The following is a 9,233-nucleotide window of genomic DNA, read 5'->3' as shown; positions in this document are numbered from 1 at the left end:
TCTTTTACGCTTCGGTGATTTCTTTGTTAAAAGAACCATGTCACTGATTGTCTGTCGCAGCAAGAAGTCAATAACAGGATTATATCACAGGTGGCGTGACAAAATGTACGGACAGGTACATTTGACAATTGGCTTCACAATCGGGTATATAAGGGTTGTTGCGTTCTGTATTAGTGGAAAACAACTGCTGCACATCGACAAAAGTTATTGCCGCTTCCTCTGGAGATGGTCCGTCATCTCGACAATGCTGTTTGGTCATGGAGTGGTGGCTTTATGAAATTCCGGCATGAAACAGTGTGCTATTGCTCGTCAGTATGGCATCACTCAAGGTCAGGTGTCAAAGATCCTGAAACGAAATGCTCAGAGGGGTGTCCCTCCTCCAATATCGAGGCCAGGACATCCCCGCAGAACCACAAGGAGGGATGATCGCCAGCTGCACCGGTTAGTCCGCAATGGCCGTACCAAGTCAGCTAATCGGCTTAGGGCTGAGTGTCAGCAACTGACAAATGTGCCTGCATCCAGAAGGCTAGTCAACCAACGACTGGTTCAAGCAAGCTATCGTGCCAGGCGTCCCCTGAGAAAGCCAAGACAACACCGCCAGCGCCGATTGCAGTGGGCCAGAGAGCACCGTCAATGGCAGCCAGGACACTGGAATCACGTGATCTTCAGTGACGAGTCTTGATTTCTGGTCTATCGTCAAGATGGCCATGTCCGAGTGTGCAGCCAAGTGCATGAAGCCTACAACGAAGATTGTATAGTGCCAGAGTCCAAGCTGGAGGTGGTGGGGTGACCGTTTGGGCTGCTTTTCATGCAGGGGGCAAAACGGACCTGGTTGTTCTGAATGGAAGCCTGAACCAGTACAAGTACAGGGCCATTCTGGAAGAAACATTGCTTCCATTTGCTCGTGTAGCCTTTCGAGGAAACTTTGTCTTCCAAGATGACAATGCATGGCCTCATCATGCTCGCATGATCCAACACTTTCTTGCTGACCGTGGTGTAGAGCATATGGAGTGGCCTGCCATGTCCCCGGATATGAATCCGATAGAGAATTTGTGGGCAGAATTAACGTGTCAAATCGACAACTTGGACCAGCAGCCTACCTCTGTGCGTGAATTGCAGCAGGCTATTGTCACTGCATGGCAAGCGATTCCTGTCCAAACCTTGGCAAATCTCGTGAACAGCATGCCTCAACATGTACGTGCTCTCCTGAATGCTCGTGGGGGTTACACGACGTACTGAACTGTAATTTTACTGTCCGTAATCCCAGTTGTAATTTAACTTTTGTTTTTGTTAAAAAATTTTTTGGCTAATGTGCAAAATAAAGAAATATTTCTGGAAAACGTACAGAAGTTTAACACAGTACTGTCCGTGAATTGAGTTCAATATCAGTTTCCATCACTTTCAAGGATCAATTTATTTGCTTCGAAATGTCAAATGTGGTTTTTCTTTCTTTTAAAGGTCACATTAACAAAATCTAGAATAATTTCAACATAATTCCAATGAACTTTTGGTTCTAAGTCAACTTGAAAAGTAAGTTCACCCCCACAAAAAAAATATTCCATATTAAATGCCAAGTCTGTATATACAGACTTGGCATTTAATATGGAATATATTTTTTTTCTTGATTTGGGTTTACTTTCTTAACTCAGTATATCAATCTGGTGAGTTTCTTTTACACTTTGGTGATTTATTTGTTAAAAGAACCATGTCACTGATTGTCTGTCGCAGCAAGAAGTCAACAACAGGATTATATGATCCTGTTGAGTGATCTGCGCATGCGCAAGATTGGAGGTCTCGTCTCTTCAAAGCTGTCCATGCGCGCACGCTTTCGAAGTTAAGTAACTTTTCACAATTGTGTTTTTGTCGAAACTATCTTTCTCTCGGTGTATGTAGCTATTGGTGTGTCTTTAATAGTATTCTTGGTGTTGGTTTTTCATACCTGTGTACAGAATCGTCGGTCTTTCGTATCGCGTATTCTGAGGCCTAGTGTAGTACTAGGCTACCGTGTCTGACCTTGGCTTGAGGCTTTGTTTTTGTCTCAGCGGTTCTTCGATCGTGCTGCAATTACTTTCTGGTCTCTGGTTTTCCCGGTCTTTTCACTGCATACTTCCTTGTTTTAAAATCTCAAAAAAAAAAAAAGACCAAAAAGAGATTTCCTTCTGTTATTATTCGTTTATTCGTTCTTATTTGTTCGTTCGTTCTTCGACCACATTGTTTGTGATCACGTGATCATGTTGTTAAAAAATGTCTAATCTGTCCCCTGAAGACCTGTATTCTGTCATATTCTATTACACCTTTTTCTTCCTCTTCTATAAAAGGATGCTTTCGACTTGCTCACCAAATCTATTCATTCCAAAAAAAAATTCCATCTCTTATAGTGCATCTTTCATTCATTCCCTAAACTCTCCAGCACTCCACCCATCCTTCAGCGTCCTCAAACGTATTTTTGACTCGAATGTCTCAAGAAACTCATTTTGCAAGAAATGTTCGTTTCCCATTAATCGTACACTTTTCAAAATCCAATCTCACCCCTCCCCTCCAAATCTTCCCCATCACCCCTCCCCTCCAAATCTTCCCCATCACCCCTTCCCTCCAAAACTTCCCCATCACCCCCTTCACCCCAAATCTTCCCCATCACCCCTCCCCTTCAGAACTTCCCCATCACCCCTCCCCTCCAAATCTACCCCTTTGCCCCTCCCCTCCAAATCTTCCCCATCACCCATCTCTTTCAAATTTTCCCCCTTGCCCCTCCCCTCCAAATCTTCCCCATCACCCATCCCTTTCAAATCTTCCCCCTTGCCCCTCCCCTCCAAATCTTCTCCATCACCCCTTCCCTCCAAAACTTCCCCATCACCCCTCCCCTCCAAAAGTTCCCCATCACCACTCCCCTCTAAATCTACCCCCTTGCCCCTCCCCTCCAAATCATCCCCATCACCCATCTCTTTCAAATCTTCCCCCTTGCCCCTCCCCTCCAATCTTCCCAATCACCCATTCCTTTCAAATCTCCCCCCACACCCCTCCCCTCTGAGACTCTCCCTCGCTCCTCCCCTCCTAGAGTCCCCTCTCACCCCTCCTCCTCCTCAAAGCGTCCTCCCCACTTCTTCCCCCTTCCAACTTTCACCTTCATCTCCCTCAACCTTCTGCCTCGCTCTTCCCCCTCATCAAATAACACCTCACTGCGCCTCTCCCAATCACCATCAAACCTTTTGTCCGCCCCATTCTTCCCTTTCTCCAAGCTATTCTATAATCCCTGACACACCTTCAACAGCTCTCCCTACCTCTTCCTCCTCTTCCACATCTTACCCTACCGCTCCCCCCCCCCCACCCCCCCTGTTCTGTATCCGATGCTCCCCCTTCCTCTTCCTTAACAGTATGGAGCTCAAATATCCGGGGCCTTCGCTCAAACTTGTCTGATCTCTCCAGACAGGTTGCTTCTGACAAACCAGACGTGATCTGCTTAACAGAAACTTTCCTCCTTCATGATGTCTCTGATTCCTTGGTATCTCTCCCAGGTTACTCCCTCCTCCGGTATGATAGACCTGAGCCTCGTCCTGGAGGTGGGGTTGCTATCTTTATCAAAAACTCTCTTTCTCACTCGCCCTGCACTGCCCTCTCTCCACCTCAACCCCCAGGAATACCTCTGGCTACGGCTTCCCCTTCGCTACAACCTTTTGTTCATATGTGTGTTGTACCGTCCACCAAACAGTGATGACTCCATCTACATCTCGCTGTCTGAGAATATGGACCAACTTCTATCGACCCATCCCAACTCTCTCTTCCTCATATGTGGTGATTTCAACTGTCACCATGCCAGTTGGCTGGGTGTGGGTACCTCTCTCACCAGCCATGGCTCTTCAGCAAAGGACTTCTGTGACTCACTGGGACTGACACAATCTGTCAATTTCCCGACCCGGATTTCAGTCAACGGAGCATCTTCTCTTCTGGACTTGGTTATGACTAACTTCCCTGAAAATGTCTGCTGCTCTTCTTCTGCTCCAATCGGCTCTTCTGATCATGTGCTTGTTAAAGTGGACATCTCTCTGACCATTCTCAGAGAGCCTCCTCAGCATCGACGAGTCTGGCATTTCACTCAGGCCAACTGGCACGGTCTTCAAGCAGCCATCAATCATCTGGACTGGTCTCCCATCTCTACCGCCTCTGACATCAACTCATCCTGGGAATTCTTCCAAAGTAAACTGCTCTCTCTCATGCACAGATTTATCCCATCTCGTCTTCAGTTGTCATACCCTTCCTCCCGTCCATGGTACACGGATTTTGTGGTGAGGCTGTTGCCCAGAAACAACTTGCCTTCATCTCCTGGAAAGCAAATCCAACGGAAGGAAATCTCATTTCCTTTCACAAAGCCCGAAACAAGTGTGTGTCCACCCTCAGGAGAGCCAGGAAACAATATCTCTCCGTTCTCAGGACCGAACTCTCTTATCTGTCTCCCTCTTCCAAATCCTGGTGGCGTCTGGTCAAATCTGTTTCTGGTGTTTGTTCCCCCTCCATCCCCTCCCTCACCTCAAATGGCCACACGGCTGACTCCGCACGTGAAAAAGCTGAATGCCTCAACTCTGTGTTTGCCTCTAAATCTTGTGTCCCAAACCCATCCCTCTCTGTACCCACCGTACCCAGTCATACCCAGCTGCTCCTGGACTCTGTGTCCTTTCCTCCTGACAAGGTGGAAAAGTTTCTGTCAAACCCTCGACTCGGATTCTGCAACTGGACCTGAAGGCATCAGCCCACGGGTCCTAAAATCCTGTTCTTCCGCTCTTTCACTCCCTCTCTCTGTTCTCTTCACCCTCTCTTTTGCTCAAGGTCATCTTCCATCTGCTTGGAAATCTGCCAACATCACCGCTTTGCACAAAAAAGGTGCAAAAACAGATCCCAGAAACTACAGACCAATCAGCCTTCTCCCAATTATCAGCAAAGTCATGGAATCCATCATTGCTTCAGATATGAAATCTTTCCTCTTCTCCAATGGCTTGATCTCTGATCATCAATTTGGTTTCAGACCTGAACACTCTACTCTGGACATGCTGCTTCTGCTTTCTCAACAATGGATGGAGGTCCTCAATGCCAAACAGGAAAGTAGAGCAGTCTCCCTTGACATATCACGTGCCTTCGATACGGTCTGGCACCCCGCTCTGCTCACCAAACTCTCCTCTTTTGGTATCCATGGAAATCTCCATGCATGGCTGGCGGACGTCCTCTCTAGTCGTAGTCAACGTGTGGCCCTGAATGGGTTTCTCTCATCTCCTCTTCCTGTTCAGGCTGGAGTTCCCCAAGGCAGTGTTCTGGGCCCTGTGCTTTTTCTGGTCTTCATCAATGATCTCTCTGACTCTCTTGAAAATCCTCTGTATCTCTTTGCTGATGACTCTACTCTCTATCGCTCCATTCTTCATCCCTCAGATCGGCAGTCTGCAGCCTCCTCACTCTCTGCAGACCTGGACAAAATCACAGACTGGGCAAACAAGTGGAACATGTCTTTCAATCCTGACAAATCTCACACTCTTACGATGACTCTCCGAAAAGACCGACTGGACAACCCTCCCATCCACTTTCTGAATAATCCTCTCCAAGAAGTTCTGTCACTCAAGCTTTTGGGTCTCACTATCTGCCATGATCTTTCCTGGGAAAACCATATTTTAAATCTGGCCTCCAAAGCCAGTCGCCGACTGGGCATCCTCCGTCGTGCGAAGTCCTTCCTTGGCACACCTGAGCTCCTCACCACATACAAGGCTTTCATCCGCAGCTCAATGGAATACTGCTCTCCCCTCTGGGCTGGTGCTCCTGCCTCACACCTAGCTCGTCTTCACGCTGTTGAAACCAAAGCATTCAGAATCATTGGAATCTCCCGCGATGAAGCTAACTCCAAGGGCCTCTCACTCACTCACCGCAGGCAGGTTGGTGGTCTTTCCGTCTTCTACCGACTCCTCTCTGGCCTTGCCCCCCCAGCTCTCTCTGGGCTCTGTCCCGCAAATATTCCTACAGATCGCACAAGATCTGCCTGCAACCCTCTTATGGTCTAACTGCCAAAATCAAGACTCTCTGTTCACCTTCACTCCTCTTTTCTCCCACCTCTGGAACAAACTCCCTCACTCTCTTCAATCCCACTCCACTCTCCAGGTCTTTAAAACAGCTGTTCACCACCATCTCTTATCTTCCCCCATCCAAAACCTTGATCTTTTCTACCCCCGCTAATTTCACCCCAATTCCACTTTTTTGAAATACCAACTTCTGTCTTGGAAGTCCTTGTGTTTTATACTTCTCCCTCCCCCCCCCCCCCCCCCCCCACCCCACCCTTCCCACGCCTCCTTCCCCCAAGCCCTCTCCCTTCCACACATCTCCGTGCTCTTAAATGTTGTGTTTGTGTGCTTCCCCTTCTCTCCCCATCTTGCTCCCTCTTTTAATATATTTTGTTTGTCTGGTTGATTTGTTTGTGAAGTAAATGTTAGCTCTTTCACGAGCCTCGGTTCAGGATACAAAAAAAACAAAAAACAAAAAAATCACAGGTGGCGTGGCAAAATGTACGGACAGCTGCATTTGATGATTGGCTTCACAGTCGGGTATACAAGGGTTGTTGCGTTCTGTATTAGTGGAAAACAACTGCTGCACATCTCCAAACGTTATTGCCGCTTCCTCTGGAGATGGTCCGTCAACTCGACAATGCTGTTTGTCATGGAGTGGTGGCTTTACGAAATTACGGCATGAAACAGCGTGCTATTGTTCGGCAGTATGGCATCACTCAAGGTCAAGTGCCAAAGATCCTGAAACAAAATGTTCAGAGGGGTGTCCCTACTCCAATACCGAGGCCAGGACGTCCCCGCAGAACCACACGGAGGGATGATCGCCAGCTGCACCAGTTAGTCTGCAATGGCCGTACCAAGTCAGCTAATCGGCTTAGGGCTGAGTGGCAGCAACTGACAAATGTGCCTGTATCCAGAAGGCTAGTCAACCAACGACTGGTTCAAGCAGGCTATCGTGCCAGGCGTCCCCTGAGAAAGCCACGCCTGACCAGACAACACTGCCAGCGCCGATTGCAGTGGGCCAGAGAGCACCGTCAATGGCAGCCAGGACACTGGAATCACGTGATCTTCAGTGACGAGTCTAGATTTCTGGTCTATCGTCAAAATGGCCGCGTCCGAGTGCGCAGACAAGTGCATGAAGCCTACAACAAAGATTGTATAGTGCCAAGAGTCCAAGCTGGAGGTGGTGGGGTGACCGTTTGGGCTGCTTTTCATGCAGGCGGCCAAACTGACCTGGTTGTTCTGAATGGAAACCTGAACCAGTTCAAGTACAGGGCCATTCTGGAAGAAACATTGCTTCTATTTGCTCGTGCAGCCTTTCGAGGAAACTTTGTCTTCCAAGATGACAATGTACGGCCTCATCGTGCTCGCATGATCCAACACTTTCTTGCTGACCGTGGTGTAGAGCATATGGAATGGCCTGCCATGTCCCCGGATATGAATCCGATAGAGAACTTGTGGGCAGAATTAACGCGTCAAATCGACCACTTGGACCAGCAGCCTGCCTCTGTGCGTGAATTGCAGCAGGCTATTGTCACTGCATTGCAAGCGATTCCTGTCCAAACCATGGCAAATCTCGTGAACAACATGCCTTAACGTGTACGTGCTCTCCTGAATGCTCGTGGGGGTTACACGAAGTACTGAAATGTAATTTAACTGTCCGTAATCCCAGTCGTAATTTAACTTTTGTTTTTGTTAAAAAAAAAAAAGGCTAATGTGCAAAATAAAGAGATACTTCTGGAAAACGTACAGAAGTTTAACACAGTACTGTCCATGAATTGAGTTCGATATCAGTTTACATCACTTTCAAGGATCAATTTATTTGTTTCGAAATGTCAAATGTGGTTTTTGTTTCTTTTAAAGGTCACATTAACAAAATCTAGAATAATTTCAACATAATTCCAATGAACTTTTGGTTCTAAGACATCTTGAAAAGTAAGTTCACCCCCACAAAAAAAATATTCCATATTAAATGCCAAGTCTGTATATATATATATATATATATATATATATATATATATATATATATATATATATTGTTACGGAATCAGAGTATGGCACTCCCCTTACCGAGGGGGGTTTAATCCCCTCGTCGTTAAGCTGGCCGTCTCCATTCCTGGACCCACCCCGCTCATTAATGGGATAGGATTGGCCAAGGTGATTGGTCAAGGGATTCCCGGACACCTCCGCCAATCCCTCCACAAAGTAGGTGGGTGGCCCCGCTCGAATCCCGGACAAGATGGTAATTGCCGAGTGGTTTAGCAATCCAGAATCCGAGCCGTTAGCAATTACTAACCCGATTGTAAAGCGGTTCGTCCAAAATCGTGCCACAGGTGATCAATTGACAGAAATCACGAAAGCGATCGAATAAGAGAGGAAACCAAAGTAAAGGGAGAACAAAGATTTCTTAACTACGTACAAGAACCCGGAGGAAACAAAAGAAAGGCATGTACATGGGAAGAAGAAGAAGCAGACACAGGGCAAGCTTATACAGGCTTAACTTATCAAATGCCCAGCACAGAACAAACACACTTACATGAAAGGATGGAATGGCAGGGATGGTATGGGAAGGCAGAGAAGGGTCCAGGCAGATGGTAGGCGTCGAGGTCCGGCTCCAAGCATGCGCTCCGGTCCACGCTTTGGGGTCGAGGCGAAACCCGGCAAACAGCTCCGTGTGTCGTTGGACGCGACCGGACAATTATATAGCGGGGGAAAGCTGGTATGTTGCATACGCAATTCAAATCTCTGCCGGTCAATCTCCGTGGCTCTCTTTCTGCCGCTCGCCTCTGCTCACTCCACTCGACCTCTGTAAGTAGTCCGCGGCGGCGCTTATATTGGCCGCCTGCGTATCAAGCCGCCTGCCTTTTGGAAACGCCCACCGGTGAGCTCGCCTCGGCCTTGGTTGGTCGCGAGGGCTCACCGGTCCCGCCCCTTGATGAGGCGTTGGCAGAGCCACGCCTTGTTCCTGGTGCTTGGCTGACTCCTCCCCCTTCTTCTCCAAGACGACCGCGTGCGTAATGGCGGCGCACGGGTTAGAAAATCAATCGCGCTGATGTTGAGGGAGCTGTAGGGCCCATCCTTATTTGATTTGATGCAACATAAGGTCAACTAGTGGAAACATAGCCTTACCTGACACACATAATAAGGATATAACTATGGAGAGATCCTATGGTTCGCTACGTGGTGCGATGGACTAACTAGGGG

This window comes from Myxine glutinosa, chromosome 1 (genome assembly GCF_964187855.1).
Source record: "Myxine glutinosa chromosome 1, kmMyxGlut1.1, whole genome shotgun sequence".
NCBI lineage: Eukaryota > Metazoa > Chordata > Myxini > Myxiniformes > Myxinidae > Myxine > Myxine glutinosa.
Note: the sequence above shows the minus strand (reverse complement) of the source record.